This window comes from Mytilus galloprovincialis, chromosome 13, assembly GCF_965363235.1.
Source record: "Mytilus galloprovincialis chromosome 13, xbMytGall1.hap1.1, whole genome shotgun sequence".
Lineage (NCBI taxonomy): Eukaryota > Metazoa > Mollusca > Bivalvia > Mytilida > Mytilidae > Mytilus > Mytilus galloprovincialis.
In genome coordinates, this window is record NC_134850.1 from 64,056,438 (window position 1) to 64,069,896 (window position 13,459).

At 34.9% G+C, this 13,459-nt stretch overlaps 1 long non-coding RNA gene across 1 annotated transcript; it reads left to right on the top strand.

Annotated features, from left to right (window-relative positions):
* Positions 1 to 9,312: 9,312 nt before the first annotated feature.
* Positions 9,313 to 13,145, top strand: LOC143056270 (uncharacterized). Its single transcript, XR_012972277.1, has 3 exons — positions 9,313 to 9,934; positions 10,792 to 10,863; positions 11,589 to 13,145. It is a non-coding gene; the product is annotated as an uncharacterized LOC143056270 (long non-coding RNA).
* Positions 13,146 to 13,459: the final 314 nt, after the last annotated feature.

Here is a 13,459-nt window from a genome sequence, read left to right on the forward strand (position 1 = left end):
TATCAGTAACACACACCTTCAAATTTGATATTGATCAGATTTTGAAAACAAAACACAGAAAAAATTTGGTACCGATCATCAACCTTGTCAGTCAACATTTTTTGGAGTTGTTTCCCTTTTAATGACCTTTTTTTTTACCATATTTTGGACATATACTATTTATAGATATAAAAAACTATGAATTATAAATAGATAGAAAAAACTAGAATATAGAGAGAGAAAAATTTAAAAACTATATTATAGAGAGAGAAAAATTTAAAAACTATATATTATAGAGAGATAGAATAAAAACTATATTATAGAGAGAGAAAAATATGAAAAGAATTTAAAAATTATCAGCAAGACAAGATCTGTTTTGTGGGATAAAACCAACTATATAGAAGATGTAGAGAGGAATATACAACTGAAACGAATCAGTAAATCACTGAGATCAGAAAAGTTTCAAATTCCCAAGGTCTTAGAAATAAGATTTAGAAAGGTCAGATGCTTATATATGGTTGCCATCTTACAATATCTTTTTCTTTTTGATAAACATGACTTGTTTTATTTGGATTTTTTCTAAACTTTTTTGTAAAATGTAAAATAAAATAACACCTTTCCTGGAAACCTGGTAAATGAAACTTCTTGTTTAATCATCCCTCCATGTCTGGTACATCAATATAAAACCATTTTATTCACAAAGTATCAAGAACTAACCTGGGTGGGATAACTAACATGATACTTCCTAAATAGGTCGTCTGGAAGATGTGTGAATGAATGAATGAATGAACGAGATAATAATAGAGAGCAGAGAGACAGATATCTTAAGGGTATTGTGTACTTTTCTGTGGAGGGACGTTATTTAGGAATGTTTATAATTCTAGTAATTTTCAGAACAGTTTGGTATTTCTGAGCTACTAGAAATTTACTATTTAAAGAAAAATTGGTTAATGTCAATTAAATTTAGAGTCAGATTAAATGTATAACTGTTCCAATAGATTTTAAAGTCAATATTAATGAATTTATTCAATTTTTCTTTTGTTTTTGGCTTTCATCATTTTTTTTTTTTTTTTAATTTTTATAACTTTTTTCTTCAGACCAGTTGTTTATAAAAATTTTACAACATTCAAATTTTGGTTTTTATTTTAGTATAGATGTTGTATTATGAACATCGTTCTGAAGGGCATGACTCTGACCTTGACATCCTTCATCAACCTTGAGGGTCTCCTCTTTGAATATGACCTTAAAAATCATTCCATAGTGCCATATCTATTTGCATAGACTTCATGGTAAATTAAAAAATGGGGAATCTATAAAACCTGGTTAAGTCAAATGGTCCACTCCATTATGACAACCTGAACAATTTGAAAACGGGTGGTATTTGCCTTACTTGTTTCTTTTTATTGACATAATTGGTTAACATTACAATAATTACGACGGAGGAGCCAAAATTGGGTAAACATACAACACAACTGACTTAAAAATTCACACACTAAAAATTCACATACAAAACAAATCACACACTAAAAATTCACACACAACGAATTCACACGCAAAAAATTCACACGTAAAAAATTCACACACAAAAAAAATCACACAAAGACAGTCACCAACAAAAAAAGTTCTTGGAGTTGCAGTATATAGTAAAACAAAATGACATACACTGGTAAAAAAATAAAATTCCCTACAGTTGGCGCAGTAGATACCTCTGCTTTATCTGACTGCATGACGTCCATACTCGTTTTATTTTAAAACTCACAATTGTCCAGTGAAGGTTATAGTTGTAGAGGTGTTTAGATCTCTTGTAAGTACAAGTTTCAGCACTTATCTGTCACTAGTAATACCAAGAATAAATGTCACTACAACTGAGCTTTTCCTGCATACGATTGGTTTCCTCACATTACTTGGTATTTTATGCAAAAGTCTATACTTTTTTAATATTTTGGTCTGTAGTTTTTTCCCTGAAAGTTAAAAGTAACATTTCATTGAGATATTTTATTGGGACTGATTCAAACACAAAACATTGCAGATTTGTGATAAAAAAAAATTATTTCATGTTTATATATATAATTAATATCAGAAGTAACCTGCAATATATTTAATTTTAATTTGAAGTAATGTGTTGGAAAGATGGTCTCTGATAATTTAGTGGTGACAAACATTCTTCTTTTATAAAAAAAAAAAAAAAAAAAAAAAAAAAAAAAAAAAAAAATACACTGTTATATCTATGCATAATAATTAATAGTTTTTTTCAGGTATTTTAATCCTTTCTTCAGTTTAATTTCAGAATGTTTCTGATAGACTGGATAGTGGTTGAGAAACACAGAACATCTTCCGGATTTTGATGAAATCGTGATGAAGTAATGGATACATTATTTTCATGGGAAGGCGGAGTCGAATTATGTCGTGATGGAAGTAATGGATACATTATTTTCATGGGAAGGCGGAGTCGAATTATGTCGTGATGGAAGTAATGGATACATTATTTTCATGGGAAGGCGGAGTCGAATTATGTCATGATGGAAGTAATGGATACATTATTTTCATGGGAAGGCGGAGTCGAATTATGTCGTGATGGAAGTAATGGATACATTATTTTCATGGGAAGGCGGCGTCGAACTATGTTGTGATGGAAGTAATGGATACATTATTTTCATGGGAAGGCGGCATCGAATTATGTCGTGATGGAAGTAATGGATACATTATTTTCATGGGAAGGCGGAGTCGAATTATGTCGTGATGGAAGTAATGGATACATTTTTGTCATGGGAAGGCGGGAGTCGAATTATGTTTGATGGAAGTAATGGATACATTATTTTCATGGGAAGGCGGGAGTCGAATTATGTCGTGATGGAAGTAATGGATACATTACTTTCTTGGGAAGGCAGAGTCGTGATGGAAGTAATGGATACATTATTTTCATGGGAAGGCAGCGTTGAATTATGTCGTGATGGAAGTAATGGATACATTATTTTCATAGGAAGGCGGAGTCGAATTATGTCATGATGGAAGTAATGGATACATTATTTTCATGGGAAGGCGGAGTCGAATTATGTCGTGATGGAAGTAATGGATACATTATTATTTTCATGGGAAGGCGGCGTCGAACTATGTTGTGATGGAAGTAATGGATACATTATTTTCATGGGAAGGCGGCGTCGAATTATGTCGTGATGGAAGTAATGGATACATTATTTTCATGGGAAGGCGGAGTCGAATTATGTCGTGATGGAAGTAATGGATACATTATTTTCATGGGAAGGCGGGAGTCGAATTATGTCGTGATGGAAGTAATGGATACATTACTTTCTTGGGAAGGCAGAGTCGTGATGGAAGTAATGGATACATTATTTTCATGGGAAGGCAGCGTTGAATTATGTCATGATGGAAGTAATGGATACATTATTTTCATGCGAAGGCGGAGTCGAATTATGTCATGATGGAAGTAATGGATACATTATTTTCATGCGAAGGCGGAGTCGAATTATGTCATGATGGAAGTAATGGATACATTATTTTCATGGGAAGGCGGAGTCGAATTATGTCGTGATGGAAGTAATGGATACACTATTTTCATGGGAAGGCGGAGTGGAATTATGTCGTGATGGAAGTAATGGATACGTTATTTTCATGGGAAGGCGAAGTCGAATTATGTCGTGATGGAAGTAATGGATACATTATTTTCATGGGAAGGCGGAGTCGAATTATGTCGTGATGGAAGTAATGGATACATTATTTTCATGGGAAGGCGGAGTCGAACTATGTCGTGATGGAAGTAATGGATACATTATTTTCATGGGAAGGCGGAGTCGAATTATGTCGTGATGGAAGTAATGGATACATTATTTTCATGGGAAGGCGGAGTCGAATTATGTCGTGATGGAAGTAATGGATACATTATTTTCTTGGGAAGGCAGAGTCGTGATGGAAGTAATGGATACATTATTTTCATGGGAAGGCAGCGTTGAATTATGTCGTGATGGAAGTAATGGATACATTATTTTCATAGGAAGGCGGAGTCGAATTATGTCATGATGGAAGTAATGGATACATTATTTTCATGGGAAGGCGGAGTCGAATTATGTCGTGATGGAAGTAATGGATACACTATTTTCATGGGAAGGCGGAGTCGAATTATGTCGTGATGGAAGTAATGGATACATTATTTTCATGGGAAGGCGGAGTCGAATTATGTCGTGATGGAAGTAATAGATACATTATTTTCATGGGAAGGCGGCGTTGACTTATGTCGTGATGGAAGTAATGGATACATTATTTTCATGGGAAGGCGAAGTCGAATTATGTCGTGATGGAAGTAATGGATACATTATTTTCATGGGAAGGCGGCGTTGAATTATGTCGTGATGGAAGTAATGGATACATTATTTTCATGGGAAGGCGAAGTCGAATTATGTCGTGATGGAAGTAATGGATACATTATTTTCATGGGAACGCGGCGTTGAATTATGTCGTGATTGAAGTAATGGATACATTATTTTCATGGGAAGGCGGAGGTGAATTATGTCGTGATGGAAGTAATGGATACATTATTTTCATGGGAAGGCAGCGTTGAATTATGTCGTGATGGAAGTAATGGATACATTATTTTCATGGGAAGGCGGAGTCGAATTATGTCGTGATGGAAGTTATGGATACATTATTTTCATGGGAAGGCGGAGTCAAATTATGTCGTGATGGAAGTAATGGATACATTATTTTCATGGGAAGGCGGAGTCGAATTATGTCGTGATGGAAGTTATGGATACATTATTTTCATGGGAAGGCGGAGTCGAATTATGTCGTGATGGAAGTAATGGATACATTATTTTCATGCGAAGGCGGGGTCGAATTATGTCGTGATGGAAGTAATGGATACATTATTTTCATGGGAAGGCGGAGTCGAATTATGTCGTGATGGAAGAAATGGATACATTATTTTCATGGGAAGGCGGAGTCGAATTATGTCGTGATGGAAGTAATGGATACATTATTTTCATGGGAAGGCGGCGTCGAATTATGTCGTGATGGAAGTAATGGATACATTATTTTCATGGGAAGGCGGAGTCGAATTATGTCGTGATGGAAGTAATGGATACATTATTTTCATGGGAAGGCGGCGTTGAATTATGTCGTGATGGAAGTAATGGATACATTATTTTCATGGGAAGGCGGAGGTGAATTATGTCGTGATGGAAGTAATGGATACATTATTTTCATGGGAAGGTGGAGTCCAATTATGTCGTGATGGAAGTAATGGATACATTATTTTCATGGGAAGGCGGAGTCGAATTATGTCGTGATGGAAGTAATGGATACATTATTTTCATGCGAAGGCGGAGTCGAATTATGTCGTGATGGAAGTAATGGATACATTATTTTCATGGGAAGGGGGAGTCGAATTATGTCGTGATGGAAGTAATGGATACATTATTTTCATGGGAAGGGGGAGTCGAATTATGTCGTGATGGAAGTAATGGATACATTATTTTCATGGGAAGGGGGAGTCGAATTATGGAGTCAAACTATGTCGTGATGGAAGTAATGGATACATTATTTTCATGGGAAGGCGGCGTCGAACTATGTCGTGATGGAAGTAATGGATACATTATTTTCATGGGAAGGCGGCGTCGAATTATGTCGTGATGGAAGTAATGGATACATTATTTTCATGGGAAGGCGGAGTCGAATTATGTCATGATGGAAGTAATGGATACATTATTTTCATGGGAAGGCGGAGTCGAATTATGTCGTGATGGAAGTAATGGATACATTATTTTCTTGGGAAGGCAGAGTCGTGATGGAAGTAATGGATACATTATTTTCATGGGAAGGCAGCGTTGAATTATGTCGTGATGGAAGTAATGGATACATTATTTTCATAGGAAGGCGGAGTCGAATTATGTCATGATGGAAGTAATGGATACATTATTTTCATGGGAAGGCGGAGTCGAATTATGTCGTGATGGAAGTAATGGATACACTATTTTCATGGGAAGGCGGAGTCGAATTATGTCGTGATGGAAGTAATGGATACATTATTTTCATGGGAAGGCGGAGTCGAATTATGTCGTGATGGAAGTAATAGATACATTATTTTCATGGGAAGGCGGCGTTGAATTATGTCGTGATGGAAGTAATGGATACATTATTTTCATGGGAAGGCGAAGTCGAATTATGTCGTGATGGAAGTAATGGATACATTATTTTCATGGGAAGGCGGCGTTGAATTATGTCGTGATGGAAGTAATGGATACATTATTTTCATGGGAAGGCGAAGTCGAATTATGTCGTGATGGAAGTAATGGATACATTATTTTCATGGGAACGCGGCGTTGAATTATGTCGTGATTGAAGTAATGGATACATTATTTTCATGGGAAGGCGGAGGTGAATTATGTCGTGATGGAAGTAATGGATACATTATTTTCATGGGAAGGCGGAGTCGAATTATGTCGTGATGGAAGTAATGGATACATTATTTTCTTGGGAAGGCAGAGTCGTGATGGAAGTAATGGATACATTATTTTCATGGGAAGGGAGCGTTGAATTATGTCGTGATGGAAGTAATGGATACATTATTTTCATAGGAAGGCGGAGTCGAATTATGTCGTGATGGAAGTAATGGATACATTATTTTCATGGGAAGGCGGAGTCGAATTATGTCGTGATGGAAGTAATGGATACATTATTTTCATGGGAAGGCGAAGTTGAATTATGTCGTGATGGAAGTAATGGATACATTATTTTCATGGGAACGCGGCGTTGAATTATGTCGTGATTGAAGTAATGGATACATTATTTTCATGGGAAGGCGGAGGTGAATTATGTCGTGATGGAAGTAATGGATACATTATTTTCATGGGAAGGCAGCGTTGAATTATGTCGTGATGGAAGTAATGGATACATTATTTTCATGGGAAGGCGGAGTCGAATTATGTCGTGATGGAAGTTATGGATACATTATTTTCATGGGAAGGCGGAGGTGAATTATGTCATGATGGAAGTAATGGATACATTATTTTCATGGGAAGGTGGAGTCGAATTATGTCGTGATGGAAGTAATGGATACATTATTTTCATGGGAAGGTGGAGTCGAACTATGTCGTGATGGAAGTAATGGATACATTATTTTCATAGGAAGGCGGCGTCGAATTATATCGTGATGGAAGTAATGGATACATTATTTTCATGGGAAGGCCGAATCGAATTATGTCGTGATGGAAGTAATGGCGATACATTATTTTTACGGGAATTTTCCTTTTAAATATTTTGAATTTTAAAGTAATTATCTTTTTCTGAATTAAAATAAATAACTGTTAATTTTTTCTAAATTTGAATAAATAACCATTCCATTTCCTATAAAATTTAGATATCAAAGTTTAGCTCACAATAACTAAATTAGTTTGAAAATTTTAATGTTTCACTGAGATTTGGACTTCCAACAACTTGAATTTAACAATATTATAGCGTCTGATTGCAACATGAATACATTACTTACTTTTTTTTTTAAATTGTTTAAAAATTGAACACTAGCAAGTCAGTAGAACATTACCTATAAACTAGACATGAAACCCAATCACCATACCCCATCACCATACCCCATCACTATACCCCATCACTATACCCAATCACCAAACCCAATCACTATACCTCATCACTATACCCCATCACTATACCCAATCACCAAACCCAATCACCATACCCCATCACTATACCCAATCACCATACCCAATCACAATATGGATAGAATAAAAGGTGAAGGTTATACTGGCTTGCTGATGTTTTCTTCTTCGTTTTCTTTAATTATCCCCTCGACCCACATAGCAACAGCTTTATATATAGTTGACCTGGGACTGAGCTTTGGAGCAGCTTGGGTGGAATAAGGCAACATCCAGGAACTGGAATTTAAGAACTCAGAGGTCTTGGAGGAGAAGCCTAGGGGTCGGATGAAAGGGAGAGTGAGACTCCAGACACTTGTATTTAAGGGCAACAGGGTAGGGGATAGTTAACCCAAAACAAGTCCAGGGACTTATTTTTAAGGGCATGGGGGTCGGGGAGGGTTATCCCATGGGGGTCAAGGGACTTGTTTTTAAGGGCTTGGGGTCAGGGAGGGTTACCACATGGGAGTCCAGGCACTAAGGGTTACCACATGGGAGTCCAGGCACTTGTTTTTATGGGATTAGGGGTCGGGGAGGATTACCCCAGGGGAGTCCAGGATCTTGTTTTTAAGGGATGGGGATTGGGGAGGGTTAACCAATGGGAGTCCAAGGACTTGTTTTTAAGGGATCGGGGGTCAGGGAGGGTTAATCCATGGGAGTCCATGCAGGGACTTGTTTTTAAGGGATGGGGGTCGGGAAGGGTTACCCCATGGAAGTCCAGGGACTTGTTTTTAAGGGATTGGGGGTCTGGGAGTGTTACCCCATGGGAAATCCAGGGACTTATTTTAAGGGTTTTTTGGTCAGGGAGGGTTACCCCATGGAAATCCAGGGACTTGTTTTTAAGGGCTTTGGGTGGGGGAGGGTTACCCCATGGGAGTCAGGGACTTGTTTTTTATGGTTTTTGGGTCAGGGAGGATTACCCCATGGAAATCCAGGGACTTGTTTTTAAGGGCTTTGGGTCGGGGAGGGTTACCCCATGGGAGTCAGGGACTTGTTTTTAATGGTTTTTGGGTCAGGGAGGATTACCCCATGGAAATCCAGGGACTTGTTTTTAAGGGCTTGGGGTAGGGGAGGGTTAACCCATGAGAGTCCAGTCTATTTGGAGGTTGGGGAGGGCTACTCCATGGCCTAGTGTAATAGAGAGTTGCTGGGTAAGGAGGGGAAGTAAGTAATTTGTTGGTGTTGTAATTTCACACTGTTCTGATACTGTTTAGTTGCTTTAAAGTTTGTGAAGTACAAATAACCCTGTACTTTTGGATGAAATGCATTATAAATTTCAAAATAATGAACACTTTCGTTTTTGAATTTAAATACATAACACTTTCTTTTCTAGATTTTAAAAAAATAACACTTTCTTTTCTAAATTAAAATAAATAACACTTTCTTTTCTGGATTTTAAATAAATAACAATTCCTTTTCTAGTTTTTAGATAAATAACCATTCCTTTTTCTAAATTTAAATAAATAAACCTTCCTTTTTAAAAATTTAAATAAATAATTCTTCCTTTTTTAAAATATATAAATAAATAAACCCTACTTTTTATTAGATTTGAATAAATAACCATTTCTTTTTTAAAATTTGAATAAATAACAATTTCTTTTTTTTAAATTTGAATAAATAACAATTTCTTTTTCTTAATTTAAATAAATGAACCTTCTTTTTTCTAAATTTGAAATAATGACCCCTTTTTTTTTGTGTGCTGGTGGTGTTACCACAGGTTTGTGTATGCGTCTAGTGTGGTTGGGAGTCATAGACTCTTACACTGCCGCTGGATAGCTTATATTCATAGGTGAAAAGAAAGCTGAGTGCGTAAGTCTTTCCTTCCAGTACATAGCCTCTACACTAACAAGACTTCTACAGTGCCTCCCCGTGACAGCACATGGTAACTAGGATCTAGTGTCCTAGGCTTTACTGTAGAGGATCTCGGAGTAGCAAGGTCCCTAGAGATAAAGTGTGTAGGCTGATCGACATGCGGACATCCCTACACTCATCAACCTTGCCCCAGTTATGGGTTAAATAGCCCGCTGGATGATGGTCATCAGCCTTCAAAGGATGTCTAGGAGAAGAAAACTCTGATATGAAATTTTTGGTAGATTTGTCTCTTCAGACTTGGTCTGCAATTGATCTGAATGAAATAAAGCTTGAGTAAACATTCTCTGGTTCTTCATGTTTGGGATTGAGAGATATGCCAACAACCTATCCTTGTAAAAAGGAAGAATGATTATATACTGATTAATCTCCCAGATGAGGAACATCACAACTGGGTCTGCATGAAGCTTTAACATTCGAAAGACAAGGTAAATATGCATAAGGTACATGTAGTAAATGTCTAGTCATTTCATTTCAGCAGCTATGATTTTGATGTACAAGTTCGCATTTTAGTGTAGAAAAGGGATAAATTTCTAAGGGAGAAATCTGACACTAACCAGAACACCAGATTGAGTAATTAACCCAATAAAATAGAGAATTTTAAAAACATTGGTGCTCCTGAAAGAAAAGCAAGGGTACAGTTCCTGTTCCACAGGTCACAATTAACAGTTATGACCAAAATACGTATTACATACATTATGTAAATACTTTACATTTAATATTATACATGTTATAAATGAAAATTCTGTATTTACTATATACTAAAATAAAATTCAATGTATTGAAAACTCACCACACTATTCTCTCTTACTCTCTTTCTCTTTCTATATATCTTCCTCTCTCTCTTTCCGGTGTTCAAACTGCTCTTCTTATATTTGAATTTTTAAAAAAAAATTGCTTCCTATTATAGAAAGATGTATTGATTAGATAATATCTATAGGTTTATATATTATACATTGCAATAATATTTGTGTATCATCACATACGTCTAAACAATTACATGTATATTCATAGCAATTTGATATTTACATTTGGCCCATTCGACCTATATGTCACTTTAGCAATGGTATATCTTATTTATCTGTATTAACTGCTATGATTAGACATTGATAACATTGACTAAATTTCATATACATGTATAAATATCGAAATAAAATGTGGTATAATTGCCATTGAGACACCAGACTCCACCAGAGACTAAAAGATATTGAAGTTACCAACTATTGGTCAACATACCGCCTTCAATAAGTGTTTTTACTACCATCACATTCAATTTTTTTTTCAGTTATCCTGGATATTTATTGAAGTAAAATCTAAGGAAAATAGGACCTGGATGTAAAATAATACCAACTTTAAGGTATGTATGTTGACGGTAACAAAATCCTTGTTTCAAGGTAACATTAAAGATAATGAACGGTTCTAGTTTATTGCTTCTATAATAATACAATACCTAATTACAGATATAGAAATATGAAGATGTGGTATGATTGCAATTTGGAAAACTCTCTAAGAAACCAAATGACATATAAATTAACAGCTATAGGTCACAATTCTGCCTTCAAAAATGAGTAAAACCCATACCACATACATGTTACGTTAACTATAAGTAGGCCAAAAAATGAAATTTGTAAAAAAAACTCAGTCGAGAAAACAAACTGCCTAATTCACGTCCAAAATAATGAACAAAACAAATATGTTACACAGCAACAAACATTAACCACTGAATAACTAGCACATACAGAGTGTGGCAGGGTTAAACTAGTTTGAAGGCATATTGTCCTTATCCATCAAATCTTTGGTTGAATGAAAAATTTTAATCCATGGTGCCTGAAAAAATTGTCATGTTTATTTTAAACAAATCTGAAGCAAAATGTAAGTACAATGGTGGCATTTCATACTTGAGATGCCATAAGATTTGATTCAATTCTGAACTGCTTTATATGAAGAATTTCTTCAGCTTCTGTCTCCTGGTTACCCAATATATGGATAAAATGTAAATATCTTCTGACATCAACATTATATATACTTTTTTGTGAATTTTAGTTTACATGTTTTGAATGATATTTTATTTTCTATTTGTAGAGAAAGCGTGCTTATTAATTTAAAAATCAACTGAAGCAGAAGAATGAATTCTGTTGATCTGAGGAACTTGGAAACACTTATTGACAAAAAAATATGTAATAATACAATTATGTTTACTCTGAGAGATAGAAAGAGGGGAGAACCAGTTGTAAAGATTTATTCTTTTAAACCACATATGTTGATTACTTTCGATTTCATAGGCTTACAGTTCCCTCTAATAGTCTCAATTAATACATGTACTAGGTGTTTAATGTAAGACTTTGATGTGACTTGTGAGAACAACCCCCTGCCATTGGTTAAAATTTATTTTTATGCCCTTTTAGTTGGGGGCATATTGTTTTACTCCTGTTCTAACTTCCTACTGTCCTATTATGAGTAAATAAATATAAGAAGATGTGAAACTGTTGACAATGAGACAACTCTTCATCCAAATCACTACAGATAATTGCAGATAACTACTAGAGTTTAATGAGTTATTTCCCATATTTGAAGGTACCTTTGGTAACAGTATTTCGTGATAAGGCTAATGCAAATAGGAGACAACTCTTAATTTTTTTATAAAAAGATTTTAACTTGTTTTTGAATTTAACAAACTGAACATAAGTTGTGAGGAATGGAAACTACCAGGCTGAGATTTAGGGTTAAGGGGAGGGAATACACTGCTTACAATGCTTATCTTCTCATATGAGCTAGTTTGTTCACTGCATGGAAGGCCTGCAATAAATTAGAATGTATTGGTTACTTATAATTGTTATATATTTTATGTTAGATATGCTATATCAGATGTAAATAAAGTAAGATGACAGTATTATTTAGAGCTCTGAATAAAATCAGCTTGTAAACATAAGTCTAGATAATGCATTAAGTGGTTTGGTCTGACATGGTGATTTCAAATTATATTTACGTCATCGTGATGATCATCTCCAAAGTGTTTCCATTCTCAATTTTATCTGATATTAAACGCCCCTTCCTCACAATCATGACTGCATTTTTAAGTTATGTAAGTTATCTCCCATATTTGTAGGTACTTTTGTTAACAGTATTTCATGATAAGGCTTATGCAAATGGGAGACAACTCTTATTTTTTGTAGAAAAGATTTTTTAACTTGTTTTTGAATTTAATGGTAAATCTTGTGATTTTGTAAAACATTTTCTTGCTTTAAAACAATATCTAACACCCTGCCCATGAAATTGAATGTTGCTCCTTATGATTTTAGCCAGTGAATTCTTTTGCAATAGTTTAAAAGAAATGTCAAATAGTTTTAAAAGAATGGTATATTTTATAGAATGCTAATATTGTTTTACTTGTATGTTTAGTAGTCACAAAAAAATGTAATATATTATTATTTGTTTTACTTTTTTCAAGTGGAATAGATTGTAAAGTTGAAATTTCTGTAACAATTAAACACCTATGATTCTTCCATACAATATGTAGGAGGGTTTTTTAAAGCAGGGTGTATGTTTTTTTCAATATTACCATATTTTTATATCTTAGGTAACAGTATTATACAAGGTAATTGCTACGTTTCTCATTTTAATAAATAACATTAATTTGAACTTTTTTCGTTTCTTTAAAATGATATTTAGAACAGCTTTTTAAAAATAAGCTTGTTTCAGTTATTTTGAGTTTTCATCCCTGACTGGGTCAGACAGACCACACAAGACTAAAAGCTGGTATTTGCTATGTATCTGCTTGGTACACAACATTTAGTAGCAATACATACTAAAGAGACTGGTTGGCTTGTAATAATATTTCTGGGTATATTGATTCCTTCAGAATAATATTTTAGTGTATAGTGATTCTATAGATATAAGAAGATGTGGTATGAGTGTCAATGAGACAACTCTCCATCTGCTGAATTATGTTTTGG